The sequence below is a fragment of the Amblyraja radiata genome, chromosome 46 (genome assembly GCF_010909765.2).
Source record: "Amblyraja radiata isolate CabotCenter1 chromosome 46, sAmbRad1.1.pri, whole genome shotgun sequence".
In the NCBI taxonomy this organism is placed as follows: Eukaryota; Metazoa; Chordata; class Chondrichthyes; order Rajiformes; family Rajidae; genus Amblyraja; species Amblyraja radiata.
The window spans coordinates 543,818-560,000 of NC_046001.1; the positions used below are offsets into that span (position 1 = coordinate 543,818).

The window sequence follows — 16,183 nt, forward strand, 5'->3', positions numbered from 1 at the left end:
CTTGGACCTTCCATCAATGCACAGCAGTGAGTGAAATGAGTGGAGCAAGAGGGAAATAGTCAGACAGCACGGGAACTGTCATAGTTAGTCGTGCCTCCTCCATTTGTCACGCTAGTTCTCCGTTATCCCGCTTTTGCATCTACTTTCTACGCCATGGGAGCAATTAGCTGACAAACCCGCACATGTTAACCTCCAACTCCACACCCAATGTGCATCGCAAACATCAAGAGTCTCAGGCAGGTACTATTGCAATATATAAAACCATGAGAGTGACTCGATTGGGTAAATGTAGGTATGTCGAGGACCAGAGGACATGGGTTTAAGGTGAAGGGTTCATTCACACGTGTGTCAGGCGGCGCATAGCTCGCTGTTGGCTTCCGTCGTCATCCAACACGTTGACAGCATTGGTAGCCCGGCACGTCACTAAGTGCATCGTGCCATCGTTTCCGGGGTTCGCCACGAGGAGACTTCTGTCAAATTCCCCAAGGTGAAGGGTAAGTCGAGGACATCGTTTTAAGGTGAAGGGGAAAAGGTTTAATAGGAATCTGAGGGGTACCTTTTCCACACAGAGGGTGGTGGGTGTATGGAACATGCTGCCAGAGGAGGTAGTTGAGGCTGGGACTGTCCCAACGTTTAAGAAACAGTTAGACAGGTACATGGATAGGGCAGGTTTGGAGGGATATGGACCAAACGCGGGCAGGTGGGACTAGTGTAGCTGGGACATGTTGGCAAGTTGGGTTGAAGGGCCTGTTTCCACGCTGTATCACTCTATGACTGTTGCCAAGTCACCTTTGGATCGAGCTTGCCTTGGGTTCCATGTGCTCCTATTTTTTTTTTTTTTAAACAAAAGTTGAATACAATATGAAACAATGCAGAATACCAGGCCAATGAAAAATCACGAGGGCCCATCTCGAGCTGACTGCCTGCCCCTTATCCGGGGTTACGTCCGTGCCGGGTGTCCCTTAATAATAATAATAATAACTTTATTTATAAAGCACTTTAAACAACTGCAGTTGCCACAAAGTGCTGTACATGAGAACTCATGGACAAAAAGCTATTACAAACCATTAAAAACCGTAAAACGAAGGACTATAAAAAACACACTAAAAATTAAAAGACATTAAAAGCACTAAGAACAGGAGCAATGCCTCAGCCAGTGTCGAAAGCCAAAGAATAAAAATGTGTTTTTAGGGAGGATTTGAAGATGGACAGTGAGGGGGCCTGTCTGATGTGCAACGGCAAGGTGTTCCAGAGTGCCGGAGCAGCAACAGAAAAGGCTCTATCCCCTCTGAGCTTCCGCTTAGACCTTGGTACCTCAAGGAGCAGCTGATCAGCTGACCTGAGGCACCGGGCAGGAGCATATAGGTGGAGCAGCTCAGAGAGGTAAGGCGGGGCGAGCCCATTCAACGATTTAAAAACAAATAAAATAATTTTGAAATGAACTCGAAAGTGCACTGGGAGCCAGTGAAGGGAGGCCAAAATTGGCGTAATGTGCTCCCTCTTTCGAGTTCCAGTCAAAAGGCGGAAAAGAACAGGCGGTTCCCACTGGCGCCAAGGAGGAACTCTGGCGCCAAGGAGGAACTCTGGGGCACCACGGGGGGGGGGGGGGGATAATGGATTGTAATATAGTCCTTTGATGTCGGGTTGTAAGGAATATTTGGCAGTTTTGTATTAGGGTGCTGGGTGTTGTAGTTTGATGTGTCGGTTCTATTGTAAATAACAATACATTTAACTTGGTTAAACAACAAAAGAATCGCTGCATTTGGAGTCCCCAAGCTGAGTGACAGATCAGGCCCTCTTGCGTCACAGATATACAGGCCCGTTGGCAATGGGGGAGGGCGGCATCACTGATATCTGGAGGTCCGAGGATCTGTGGGCAGGCGGTGACTGTGTGACTTTATTGGGCTCCTTGGTCATCTGACCCAACAAGCCCGACAGAGGTCACCCCCGCAGGCCGCTACTTTAGAGATTCAGAGCGGAAACAGGCTCTCTGCCCCCCCAACTCTGCGTCGACCAGCGATTTCCCCCCCCCCCCCCCCCCCCCCCCCCCCACACACTAACACTATCCTACACACACTAGGGACAATTTTACATTTACACCAAGCCAATTAACCTACAAACCTGCACGTCTTTGGAGTGTGGGAGGAAACGGAAGATCTCGGAGAAAACCCACGCAGGTCACGGGGAGAACGTGCAAACTCCGTACAGACAGCACCCGTAGTCACCCGGATCTCTGGCGCTGTGACACAGTAACTCTACCGCTGCGCCATCGTGCCGCACTTTGATTTAGTCGGCTGCCCGGCCCGTCCTCGACCAATTACTATCGAATCAGGACCTAATGGAATGTCAAGACCAGCTGGAGGGAATGAATGGTCGCAGGTCCCATCGCGGCTGTTGTCAGCGGCTGCCGACAATGCCGTGCCTTGAGTCTTCCTGGCTCCGCGGCAGGGCTGGGGAAGGCAAGGACTGATGCCGGATAGCACTTTGACCATCAGCCATTGATTTTTGCCTCCAGCCCTTTGAAGAAATGGAGGTTTCATCTATGCGAGAGTCTTCTACAGTGTCGGTGAGCCGAGTCGCACTGCCCCAGGGGCAGGAGTTACAGGTTGAACACATCTGGTCAGCGACTAAGCGATCATGATAGCCAGGGCGGGCAAGCTTGTCAGACCCATGGCTGATGGCCAGCCTGGCTATTCCCCATCTCACTCGCTCACCAAATTCTCTTTTGCTTTTCCAATTGACAGCATTTTTAGGCCATTTTTTAGCAGCAGAATGAGGCCATTCGGCAAATCAAGTCTACTCCGCCATTCAATCATGGCTGATCTATCTCTCCCTCCTAACCCCATTCTCCTGCCTTCTCCCCATAAACCCCTGACACCCGTACTAATCAAGAATCTATCTATCTCTGCCTGAACAATACCCACTGACTTGTGGCCTCCACAGCCGTCTGTGGCAATGAATCCCACAGATTCACCACCCTCTGACTAAAGAAATTCCTCCCCATCCCCACTCTAAAGATACGTCCTTTTCTTGTGAGGCTGTGACCTCTGGTCCTAGACTCTCCCACTAGTGGAAACATCCGCTCCACATCCACTCTATCCGGGCCTTACATTCTTCAAAAGCCTACAGTTATTCAGCAGGCGACATTTTGGATCTGTTGTGACAATGCCTATAAAACCTTACCTAGGCATTGGATTGGTACGTATACCTTGGATTAGTGGAACCATCCTCTCCACATCCACACTTTGGATTAGTCCTGCATTTAGAGCAGGCCCAATGTGCAGGAACTTAAAGCAAACAGATCATGGCTATTAAACAATCCTGTGGGTCTAAATTACAGAGCAGCTTCTCGAATGCTCTTAAGTGGCAAAGGAACTCCTCTTTGGTGGCGTTTGGGTAATTATAACCTTTGCGACTTTGATTGTTGACCCATGGACATTTTTAGCTCTGAAGCTGGAAAACAGAATCTGGCTGAACCAAACAAAAAACTCTGAGGAATGATAGTGGCAGGCAGAACTGTCACAGACGAGGATGAAACAAGGACATGGTCAGGGCCAGTGACACTGGTGCAGCCCGTAGAGAGGACCAGGCTTCCATCCTGACCTCTGATGCTGCCTGTGTGGAGTCTGCACGTTCTCCCTGTGACTGAGCATTGAGGCTCATGTTGATGCACTGGGTGTTTAACCAAACGTTTGTTCTGAAGGTTTTTAGTTTTTGTTTCAGTGATACAGCGTGGAGGCAGGCCCTTCGGCCCACCGAGTCCATGCCGACCACCGATCACCCGTTCATACAATAGTTCCGTGTTATCCCACTTTCTCATCCACTCCCCTGCACACTAGGGGTCATTTACAGAGGGGCCGATTAACCTACAAACCCGCACGTCTTGGGATGCGGGGAGAGGAAAACCACGCGGTCACGGGGAGAACGTGCAAACTCCACACACACAGACAGCACCCGCAGTCAGGATGGAACCCGGGACTCTGGCGCTGTGAGGCGGCAACTCTACTGCTGCGCCACCGTGACGCTCGCAAAGTGATTCTGCTTTGTAACATTGTCGCTGATGTAACTGCCGTGTCGGTGGCTTCAGTGTGATGTTGACTTTCTCTCTGAGCTGCTTTGCTGTGAAAAGCTTATCTTCTGCAATGAACCCTCATTACTGGAGTAGCTTTGACCAACCTGCTGGGTTTTATGTGCGACCATGTGCCCTTCTATCAGAGAGTTCAACCATTTTACTGTTTGCCATGTGGTGTGGAGGATGGATGTTGTTATCTCTGGGGGCAGTTCTTGCCCCTCTCACCCCCATGCTGCAGTTCCCACCGCAACCTCACCACCGCTCCGTGACTGGGACCTGTTGCTGAGTTAGTGAGTGAGTGAGTACCTTGCTTTGGACAAACCTCTTGGGCTTTGCTCCAAGCCATCTCCATGGACATAGCAACTCTACACACAGTATCAAGTACGAGTTCCTGCTTGTTTAATAATATCAATTGGCCTCGCTCAGGGGTTAAACCACAAACAAACTTGTTGAAGGCCACGCGGTCTAGAAAGACATCGAGCATTGCAGTGCGGAGACAGGTCCTTCGACAAGTAAATGTATTCACCGGCAGTCTTGCCTGGCTTCTGATTCCTAGTTAGGAATTTTAGGGGCGGGAGTATGCAACCTTCACGTGGTCCGCCCTGTTTCGACGAATGCAATCAACCCGGCGTGCTCAATCAAATAAGATCAAATAGAACAAGTTGTCTTCCAACTTTAGGCTGTGTATGCCATACGCAAGAAGAAGCAGAAGATGATTCTTAGTTCCAGTTTTATAGCTCCCTGTGGCTTCTGAGTGTTTAGGATTGAAAAGACCTTCTTAGCTTCCGAACTACCTTGCTGAATAACATTTTTTTTTTAAACTTTCGACTATAGAGAAACAGGCCCTTCGGCCCACAAAGTCCGTGCCAACTAGATCACCCCGTACACTAGTTCTATCCTACACACACTCGGGACAATTTACACAATTCTTACTGAAGCCAATTGACCGTCACAAACCTGCACGTCTTTGGGATGTTGGGCGAAACCGCCCAGCCACAGGGTAACATGCAAACTCCGCTGTTTGGGGTTGAACCTGGATCTTTATCAGAGAGCTGCCAGTGGACTCTTGCTCTGTGCTGTGCAGCTGTGCATGCCAGATCTCGCAATGAGCTCACCTCACTTCCTGCCCCACATGAGCCTTTGTCCCTCACGCCCAACATCGGGGCAACGCTAGCCACTGAGTATGTGTGTCCTCTCCACTGGTGTAGAGAGAGCACAATGTCCTAGAGCACACAGAGGAAGTGAGAGAGAGAGTGAGAGATGTCCTGATGTACAGAAAATGAGAGAGAGAATGTCCAGATGTAGAGAGAGAGGTGCCTTGTAGAGAGAGAGACTGAGAGAATGATAGAAGCACGGAGAGATACACACTGATGTAGAAACAGAGAGAGGGAGCTCAATAGAGTGGGAGAAAGATAGAGAGGTACTCTCATGTAGAGAGAGGGAGAGAGATAGTGACAGAGAGAAGGAATCCCTGATGGAGGCAGAGAGAGAGTGATGGAGAAATCCTGTGATGTGGAGGAAGAGGGGGACAGACAGGAAGAGAGAGGGAGGCAGAGAGGAGAGAGATATCTGTTCTGATTGAAAGAGAGAGATGCGTGGGAAGGAACTGCTGGTGCTGGTTTAAACTGAAGATAGACACAAAATGCTGGAGTAACTCAGCGGGACAGGCAGTATCTCTGGAGAGAAGGAATGGGTGACGTTTCGGGTCGAGACCCTGCTCTTCTCGAAGAGAATGGTCTCTTCTGAAGAAGGGTCTTGACCCGAAAACGTCACCCATTCCTTCTCTCCAGAGATGCTGCCTGTCCCGCTGTTGAAGGATCTGGGCCACAGGGAGGAGGGTGACGGAGAGGGCTATGGGAGGGCCCTGATGCAGAGACACAGCAAACAGCAGATCTCTTAGCCACAGGGCATCCATAGTTGTTTGAAGGAAAGGAGAAGGACATTTTGTGAAAATGGCATGATAAATTGTCGTCTATCAGTGAGAAATGACCAGCTGAACACAGGACGATTAGTGCTGAGTGCGCCTGAGTACAGCACACTCAAGCTCAAAGGGAGAATGATTTTGTTGCCTGCTCTCGGGTCAGTGAGCTGCTGGGCCAGAAGTGGCTCTAATTTAAATGGATCATTTTGCTAAGTCCCTTGTCAGTTGACTTCCCCTTCCAAGAGTGCCCACGTCGATGAGGAAGCCAAATTAGATTTGATTCTGTAAGGGATAAAATGGCGATCACACCTCATTAATCTTCACAGCTTGTTGCTGTTGCAACCAGGGCCAGGTTACCATGGAGACCATAAATGGCAGGCCTCACGTCCTCACCCCGTCATCTCGAAAGGAAAATGTCGATTGCCATTTAAGTGATCCTATCAGCCCTGCCCTGTCTCGCGGCAGAAACAGGAGCAAGGATTTCACTGCTAATTAGAGAGTTCTGGTAATTACAATGTGTTGTAATCTGTTTACTCTCAGTAGCATTCAATTAAAAGGTAATCAGCTGGAAACATTAGAGGGAAATCAAATCAAATGCTGATGTAAAAATGGTGCTGAATCTCCACTTGCACCACGCATGCATTAACCCAGGCGTGCCGGGCTGTTAAAGTGCCTCTCGGTTCAGTAATCATTCACCCCAAGCCGCAGATGCTGTCAATCCGAGACTAAAACACAAAAGGTCTCAGCAGGCCAAGAGGCATCTGTGGAAAGAGAGACAGTCAACGTTTCAGGTCCACGACTCTTCTTGCAAACCCGAACCTTAGACTGTTTCTCCCACCACCAATGAATGCTGCCTGACCTGTTGAGTTTTACAAGCATTTTTCTGTTTCTCATGCCTGTGGGATTGATTGATGGATTGAAAGATACAGCATGGAAACAGGCCCTTCGGCCCACCCTGTCCATGGGGAAAGGTTGTAGGCGGGAGGGGGAAAGGGGTAGGGGCAGGGGGGTGGGGGCTCGCATTCTGCTCACCCTGCATCTTCAGCTTTCGGCCTCATGCAGCCGGCTCCCGGTCCCACTCCGGCTTCACTCGGAAGCTTCCGGTTCAACTCTGCAGCTTCCGGCTGGTCGTGTTGGTCGCCGCAGAAGCAGTCCGCACGCTGCTCACCTTCTGCATGCTCCCCACTGTAAACAATGTGATAAACAAGAAAATAAAATGCAGCGTGTGTGTATATACACATACCCATATATATATCAGTCTGATGAAGGGATTCTGGTCGAAACCCTTCATCAGACTGATATATATATGGGTATGTGTATATACACACGCTGCATTTTTTTTTCTTGTTTATCACATTGTTTACAGTGTACTATGTTCCCATATTGTGTTGTGCTACAGCAAGTAAGATTGTCATCGTTCTATCTGGGACATATGACAATAAAACACTCTTGCCTTTTGACATGTTGTAAGATGGTCAGCAGAGACCCAATGGGCCGAAGGACCTGTTTCTGTGTCATAGGTCTCTCCGAGTGAGCCCTGCCGTTTGAATCCCATCGATGAAGGGCTGCAAATTGGCATGATTTGCTTCAGCAAGCAAGCAGTCAATTAAACGCAAGATATTTTGCCAGCTCAACCGACTGAATGGCTGATGAAAGTGTGGGAACTCATCCGTGATGCCCACAGTCAAATCCCAGATACTGCAGAGGTGCGCATATTAAATCAGCACAGCACATATTCATCATGAAATATTCCAAGAGAAAGTAAACACAGGCCATGCCTGATTTGATGCGAGAAGAATTGAAGGCGGACTCCATTTTGTCTGGGTGCATGGCCGCCAGAGAAAGGGGGCACTTCTACACGGGCCACACCCACAGGCTCCACCTTACACTCCCACCCCACCCCCATCCACAGGCCACTGCTCAATAGGCCTGATTTTGGGGTGAACATGGGGTGGGGACTGGACATTGTGCCTTCCTCCACAGTGCTACCCACTGTGGGGGGATGATTTTTTTGTCTAATTGTAGTCCTGTAGGTCTGTGTCCAAGATGGCTGCCGTGAAGAGGGAGTGGACGCTGGCGCGCTTTGGCTGCCGCTGCTCTCTCTTCACACTGTGTTTTTGATTTTCTGTTTTTGGATTGAATTCTGTTTTTAATTTGTGTCTCTGTGATGTCTTTATTACTTGTTATATTCCGATTATATATTATTCCGATTACTATGTAAGGTGTCCTTGAGATGTCTGAAAGGCGCCCATTAAATAAAATTTATTATTATTATTATTAGGTGGTTTGGGGTAAGGGGGGGGGGGTGGAGGCAATAAATGGGGTGCATGCGTTGGGAAGCTGGTGGAGGGGTGGGAGTGGTGTGAATAGGGGGGGGGGGGTGTATGGGAAAGTGGGGGAGGGGAGAGTGGGGGAGGGGAGTAGGGGAGAGTGGGGTGTAGGGGAGAGTGGGGGAGGGGAGAGTGGGGGAGGGGGGAAGATGGGGTGCTAACCTGCCCTCTCGTGTGCCACCCCAGGGTTCCTTAATTATAAGTGGGGTCCTGTAATGAGTCACTGCAGATCCTCCCATCAGTGCCCTCAGGCAGTGCTCCCTCTGGCCGCTCTCTTCCTCTCCTCCTTCCATTTTTCTTCACATCCCTACGCTCCCCCCTTCCTCCGTCCCACTCCCTCCCTCACCCCTGCCACAGCTGAATGAGCAAATGCTGTGCAGAGTAAAGTGGGAGGCTGGGTTTTGAAAGGTGAGAGGCTCTGAAGCAGAATGCTGGGGAGTGGAGGTGTCGGAGCCTGTACTTCAACTCTGATGAGTTTAGTTTATTGTCACGTGTACCGAGGTACAGTGAAAAGCTTTTCTTGCATGCTAATCAGTCATCGGAAAGACAATACATTATTACAATCGAGCCGTTTGCATTGTAGCGGCACCTAGTGGTGGGCTCTGTTAATATCGAACCCTTGCCATTCGGAGACAGTTTCAATAAGCCCCCCCACCCCACCCCCCCACCCCCCATCAGTCTGAAGAAGGGTTTCGGCCCGAAACGTCGCCTATTTCCTTCGCTCCATAGATGCTGCTGCACCCGCTGAGTTTCCCCAGCATTTTTGTCTACCTTGCGATTGGCTGGCGTGGTCACGTGAGCACGGGAGCGTTTTCACGTGTTTTTCTGGTAACTGTTCATTTTAGCACCACGCGAATAGAATAAGCATCGTTTATTCAAACACGACTTGGTTGACTACTTTATTTTCGTTTTAAAATCAAGAGTTTTGTACACCATCACCTATCCGTGAACATGGATAGGTGACGTTTCACAGAGTGCTGGAGTAACTCAGCGGGTCAGGCAGCATCTGTGGGGAACATGGATAGGTGACGTTTCACAGAGTGCTGGGGAACTCAGCGGGTCAGGCAGCATCTGTGGAGAACATGGATAGGTGACGTTTCACAGAGTGCTGGAGTAACTCAGCGGGTCAGGCAGCATCTGTGGAGAACATGGATAGGTGACGTTTCACAGAGTGCTGGAGTAAGTCAGCGGGTCAGGCAGCATCTGTGGAGAACATGGATAGGTGACGTTTCACAGAGTGCTGGAGTAACTCAGCGGGTCAGGCAGCATCAGTGGAGAACATGGATAGGTGACGTTTCACAGAGTGCTGGAGTAACTCAGCGGGTCATCTCCTCCCCTTTCGGCTTTCCACAGAGACAGCTCCCTCCGTAACTCCCTGGTCAATTTGTCCCTTCCCACCTAAACTTCTCCTAGCACTTTCCCTTGCAACCGCAGGAAATGCTACACTTGTCGCTTTACCTCCCCCCTTGACTCCATTCAAGGACCCAAGCAGTCTTTCCAGGTGCGGCAGAGGTTCACCTGCACCTCCTCCAACCTCATCTATTGCATCCGCTGCTCTAGGTGTCAACTGGTCTACATCGGTGAGACCAAGCGTAGGCTTGGCGATTGCTTCGCCCAACACCTCCGTACAGTCCGCAATATTTTTTTAAATTTCAAAATAGACTTTATTCAAATAATAAATATATACAATACATGAACCGTGCGAAAAAATTGATCCGACATTTTCGGAGGCTCTACCAATTGTTCAATACAGTCTAAACATTTCTCAAGTCTGTCCCCCACCCGTGCCACTCATGTGGACCCCTGGCGTGGGATACCTTCCCTTGTTTTGAGGGGCGTCTCCACCAAACCCTGCCCCCCATGTCCAGCAGCGGAAGGGCCCTAGACTGTGGTCCTCCCCCACCGAGCTTCAGTGCGTCCCTCAGCACATACTCCTGCAGTCTGGAGCGGGCCAGTGCGTTGACACGTGTGACCTTTGCTTTGACTCACTGTTCTGCCATGATGACCTCTCCCCTGATACCTGGAGAGGTGAACAGCTTGGAACTGATGAGGAAATGAGTCAACAGTAAGTCCTTGATAGTACAAAGCCTTGTCTGACAGGATGATGTTGATCGTAGGTAAGGCAAACTTTGAACTATTTTGCATTTTTCATGACAAAGTATGTAAATAGTGCCGTACTTTGCCCGACAGTACAGATGGAACACTCGTAGTTCCTGTTTATACTAGGTTGTGTACACAAGCGTGAGATTGTGACTGTTTAACCTGACTTTCCTTGTTACATCTCAAAGTATAATTGCTGAGTTTAATTGTCCTGGCAGTAGTTTCGTGCAAAGGGAATTGTTGTTTGAGATGATTGAATCTTGAGTTTGAGGGCAGCTCAGTGGCGCGGTTATAGCGGCACGGTGGCGCAGCGGTAGGGGGAAACCGTTTTCAGTCACTTACCTCGACGGAGATGTCATCTTTCTCCATCCACTGGATTGGTGCAGCCATTCCTGGAGACCGGCCCGGAGCGTCAAGACTTTAACATCACGGAGTGGGCGATCCTTTGCCGAGGGTCGCCAGTGAAGAGCTCCGGCCGCGGGGCCTGTGGACTTTAACACCGTGAAGCCACCGCGGTCTCCGGTAAGAAGAGACCGACTCGGGAGCTCCATGCTGTTCCATTACGTCCCAACGCCGGAGTTTCCGTCATCCCGACACGAGGGCTTGAACATCGGACCGTCGGCAGCGGCGACTGTGGAGGGTTCAGCAACCCCGACCACGGGTGAACAAAGGAGGAAGTTGATTGAACTTTATTACCTTCCATCACAGTGAGGAATGTGGATTCCATTGTGGTGGAAGTTTATGTTAAATTCAATTGTGTATTGTGTTATTTTTTACTTAGTATGGCTGTATGGTAACTCAAATATCACTGTACCATAAATGTGAGCTTGAACTTGAACAGCGCCAGAGACCCGGGTTCCATCCTGACTACGGGTGCTGTCTGTACGGAGTTTGCACGTTCTCCCCGTGACCTGCGTGGATTTTCTCCGGGTGCTCCGGTTTCCTCCCACACTCCAAAGACGTTCAGGTTTGTAGGTTAATTGGCTTGGTGTAAGTGTAAATTGTTCCTAGTGTGTGTAAGATAGTGTTAGAGTGCGGGGATCGCTGGTCGGTGCGGACTCGGTGGGCCGAAGGGCCTGTTTCTAAACTAAACTAAACTAAATAAGGTACAAAGGTGAGCAGACATAATATGTTAATAACTGGACACTGGTTCATGACTTTTCGGGTCTTGGCTCAGCGAGGTACACAGATAAGGAAGTAAATGTGTTTAATAGCAGATACCAGCTGGTGGCTTCTGAGCGCCGCATGTGTCAAGGAAAATTAATATATTGGCAATTGATACCAGCTGGCGTCCACGGAACCTTGCACGCAGTGGAGTTCAAAGGTAGTGACAACAAATGTGTTAATGGCAAGTCTGTGTGTGATGGAGGCATATTGGAAATGTTAAATAGTCGATACTAGCTACCACATTCTGAAATTTCATGGAGAGGAGTTCAAAGGTAAGGAAAATTAATGTTCAACAACAGATTCTAACAGGCAGCTTGTTTTAATGGACTGATGAATTGTACACTACACTTGTCCCTTTACCTTCCCCCTCGACTCCATCCAAGGACCAAAGCAGTCTTTCAATCGGTCGGTTGAGGGCGCTGAGAGTCGGCTACCCTGCCAGCAGCGTTTCCATTATTTCGATTTTTTTTTTTTTTTTTTTTTCGGTGTGTCCAAATGTTAGTTTAGGTGTATCTCGGTGTGTCTTGTGTTGGGGGTGGTGGGGGGGAAAAGGGGGAAACCGCTTTTCGGTCGCCTCCTCGACAGAGAGGCGACTTTTAGCATGTTGCCTCCCTCACGGCCTAACAGCTTGGATTGGAGCGGCCTTTCCCGGAGTCGGGCCCGGAGCTTCAGCAGCGGGCGCATTCAATAAAACTATCGCATTCATTCTCTGGAGATGACTGGAAGGTCCAGTAATGAATGAAAACTACGAGGAATGTGGGGACTTTGTAACATTGGCCAAGACTCGGCCTCCACAGATGCTGCCTGGCTCGCTGAGTTCCTCCAGCACTTTGTTTTTGCTGCAGATTCCAGCACCTGCAGATTTTTTTGCATCTCCTGATGTAAACTGTTAGCTCAAGTCAAGTCAAGTCAAGTTTATTTGTCACATACACATACGAGATGTGCAGTGAGATGAAAGTGGCAATGCTCGCGGACTTTTGTGCAAAAGACAAACAACCAAACAACCAAACAAACTATAAACACAATCATAACACACATATTCTTTTACATAATAAATAATGGAAGGAAAAACGTTCAGTAGAGTTAGTCCCTGGTGAGATAGGCGTTTACAGTCCGAATGGCCTCTGGGAAGAAACTCCTTCTCAACCTCTCCGTTCTCACCGCATGGCAACGGAGGCGTTTGCCTGACCGTAGCAGCTGGAACAGTCCGTTGCAGGGGTGGAAGGAAGGGGTCTCTCATGATATTGTTGGCTCTGGAGTTGCACCTCCTGATGTATAGTTCCTGCAGGGGGGCGAGTGAAGTTCCCATAGTGCGTTCGGCCGAACGCACTACTCTCTGCAGAGCCTTCTTGTCCTGGGCAGAGCAATTCCCAAACCAGATGGTAATGTTCCCGGACAAGATGCTTTCCACACCCGCAGAGTAGAAGCACTGGAGGATCCTCGGAGACACTCTGAATTTCCTCAATTGCCTGAGGTGGTAAAGGCGCTGCCTTGCCTTACTCACGAGTGCTGCGGCATGTGATGCCCATGTCATATCCTCAGAGATGTGGACTCCCAGATATTTAAAACAGTTCACCCTATCCACAGGATCCCCATTTATCCTCAATGGAGTGTACGTCCTCGGATGATGTGCCCTCCTAAAGTCCATGATCAGCTCCTTCGTTTTTTTGATGTTCAAGAGGAGGCTGTTATCCTGGCACCAGAGTGCTAGACCAGCCACCTCCTCCCGGTAGGCCTTCTCATCGTTGTCTGAGATCAGGCCCACCACCACAGTGTCATCAGCAAACTTAATTATTGAGTTGGAGCTGAACCTAGCCACACACAGTCATGTGTGTACAGGGAGTACAATAGGCGGCTGAGGACGCAACCCTGGGGCGATCCTGTGCTCGGGGTGAGGGACTTCGATGTATTCCCTCCCATCTTGACTACCTGGGGCCTGGCGGTGAGAAAGTCCAGGACCCAGGCACACAGGGAGGTGTTGAGCCCCAATTCCATTAGCTTCCCGGCCAGTCTGGTGGGGACTATCGTGTTGAAGGCTGAACTGTAGTCTATGAACAGCATCCTCACGTAGCCCCCCCTTCTGGCTGTCCAGATGGGAGAGAGCGGTGTGCAAAACCTGGGAGACCGCATCGTCCGTGGATCTGTTCGGACGGTATGCGAACTGCAACGGGTCCATGTTCCGAGGGAGGAAGGCGCAGATGTGTTTCTTCACCAGCCTCTCAAAGCATTTCATGACTACCGAGGTAAGGGCCACCGGACGGTAGTCACTCAGACAGGCTGGGGAGGCATTTTTTGGTACAATGATGGATTTTTTTTTTTTTTTTTTTTTTTTTAAATTATTTTTATTAGAAGTACGGTAAATTACAATAATACACAACACATATATCTTAATACATTTTTTGTACCGCTTCATTTTTTTGAGCTTTAAGAAAAAGATAGAAGTAAGGAAAGTAAAGAAAGTGCGCAAGAGTCGTGAAGTGCAAGAGAGTGTTGGGAAAAGAAAGCCCCTTAGAAAAGAAGTTAGAGAAGGAAGTAAAGTAAGAAAGTAGACCCTAGAAAAGAAAGAAAAAGAAAGTAGGAACAATCGCTCTATTATAACATTAAACTCCGCAGAAAGGGGACTACCAACCAAGTCTGTTTTTGTTGTTTTACCTCCCATTGCCAGGTCCTAATACCATTTATTTATTTATTTATTTTTAAAATTACTATTGCACCTCATGCTTGTAATAGGTCCATAAACGTAGACCACATCTTTTGGAATTGGTCTGCTTTACCTGCTAAGAGGAATCTCATCTCTTCCAGATGTAATGTTTCCAACATATTTGATGTCCACATTTTTATTGTTGGTGTGGGCGCATTTTTCCAGAATTTAAGTATGAGCTTTTTTCCCATTATTAGCCCGATGATGGATTTTTTGAAGCAGGCAGGGACCACGGACTTGTCCAGGGAGAGGTTGAATAATGTAGTGAGCATTATTTGCTGTGTTTGCATCAACTGTGAACACACTTTTCTCAAAGGAAATCAAAGAGATAAGTAACTGGAGAGAGAAAATGGTTCCTCATATCCACAACTGCTACTCTGTGGTTTTACTATGATCTGGTCAGACCATGTTTTAGAGAGTGGGTTCGCGTGTAGGAAGGAACTGCAGACGCTGGTTTAAACCGAAGATAGACACAAAATGTTGGAGTAACTCAGCTGAGGTTTTAGTCTGAAGAAGGGTCTCGACCCAAAACATCACCTATTCCTTCTCTCCAGAGATGCTGTCTAACCTGCTGAGTTAACCCTGTTTTTTTTAGTCTAAGCTGGGTTCATTACTGTTCACCAGCATAGGAAATATCAAGCATAAACTCCAGAGAAAGCACTTAAAAGTACAGGAGCCTGAATATAGACACAAAGGGCTGGAGTAACTCAGTGGGTCAGGCAGCATCTCCGGAGAAAATGAATCGGTGACGTTTCAAGTCGAGACCATTCTTCAGGGATTTCTGCGTTTGAAGAAGGGTCTCGACCTGAAACGTCACCCATTCCTTCTCTCCAGAGATGCTGCCTGACCCGCTGAGTTACTCCAGCATTTTGTGTCTATCTTCAGTGTAAACCGGCATCTGCAGTTCCTTCTCACACACGAGGTTAATACTGAGTTAGACAAATTATCAATGGTTAAATTAAGATGTAAGAAGTGAAAGCAAGAAGTGAGAAAAAGTCTTAAAATATCCTGGGATGGTTTACTTTATTCAAGGGAACCTGTAAGAAGCCAAAATATCAGGATAATTTGAATTACATTCTGTGATGGGATGATTTTACTTGAGACTTTTGGGATATAGCGTGCAAACAGGCCCTTCGGCCCACCGAGTCCGTGCCGACCAGTGATCCCCGCACATTAACACTATCCTACACACACCAGGGACAATTAAAAACTGCACTAAAGCCAATTAATCTACAACCCTGTACATCTTTGGAGTGTGGGAGGAAACCGGAGCGGTCACAGTGGTGCAGCGGTAGAGTTGCTGCCTTGCAGTGAATGCAGCGCCGGAGTCCCGGGTTCGATCCCGACTACGGGTGCTGTCTGTACGGAGTTTGCACGTTCTCTCCGTGACCTGCGTGGGTTTTCTCCGAGATCTTCGGTTTCCTCCCACACTCCAAAGACGTGCAGGTTTGCAGATTAATTGGCTTGGTAAAGGTTAAAAAAAATTGTCCCTAGTATGTGTAGGATAGTGTTAATGTGCGGGGATCGCTGGTCGGCGCGGGCCCAGTGGGCCGAAGGGCCTGTTTCCGCGCTGTATCTCTAAACTAAACTAAACTAAACATTAGTTTTTAAACCCATGCAGTCACAAACCCGTACAGACAGCACCCTTAGTCAGGATCAAAGTCAGGCAGCATCTGTGGAGAACATGGATAGGTGACGTTTCACAGAGTGCTGGAGTAACTCAGCAGGTCAGGCAGCATCTGTGGAGAACATGGATAGGTGACGTTTCACAGAGTGCTGGAGTAACTCAGCAGGTCAGGCAGCATCTCTGGAGAACATGGATAGGTGACGTTTCACAGAGTGCTGGAGTAACTCAGCGGGTCAGGCAGCATCTGTGGAGAACATGGATAGGT

The 16,183-nt window shown here is 48.7% G+C and overlaps 1 long non-coding RNA gene across 1 annotated transcript in view; it reads left to right on the forward strand.

The window, feature by feature from the left end:
• Positions 1-8,500: 8,500 nt before the first annotated feature.
• The window catches only part of LOC116968802, a 7,841-nt gene continuing 158 nt past the window's right edge, over positions 8,501-16,183 (forward strand). The window contains exons 1-2 of the long non-coding RNA XR_004410533.1: positions 8,501-8,510; positions 12,417-12,422. This is a non-coding gene — a long non-coding RNA (uncharacterized LOC116968802). The remainder of the gene's footprint in view (positions 8,511-12,416; positions 12,423-16,183) is intronic.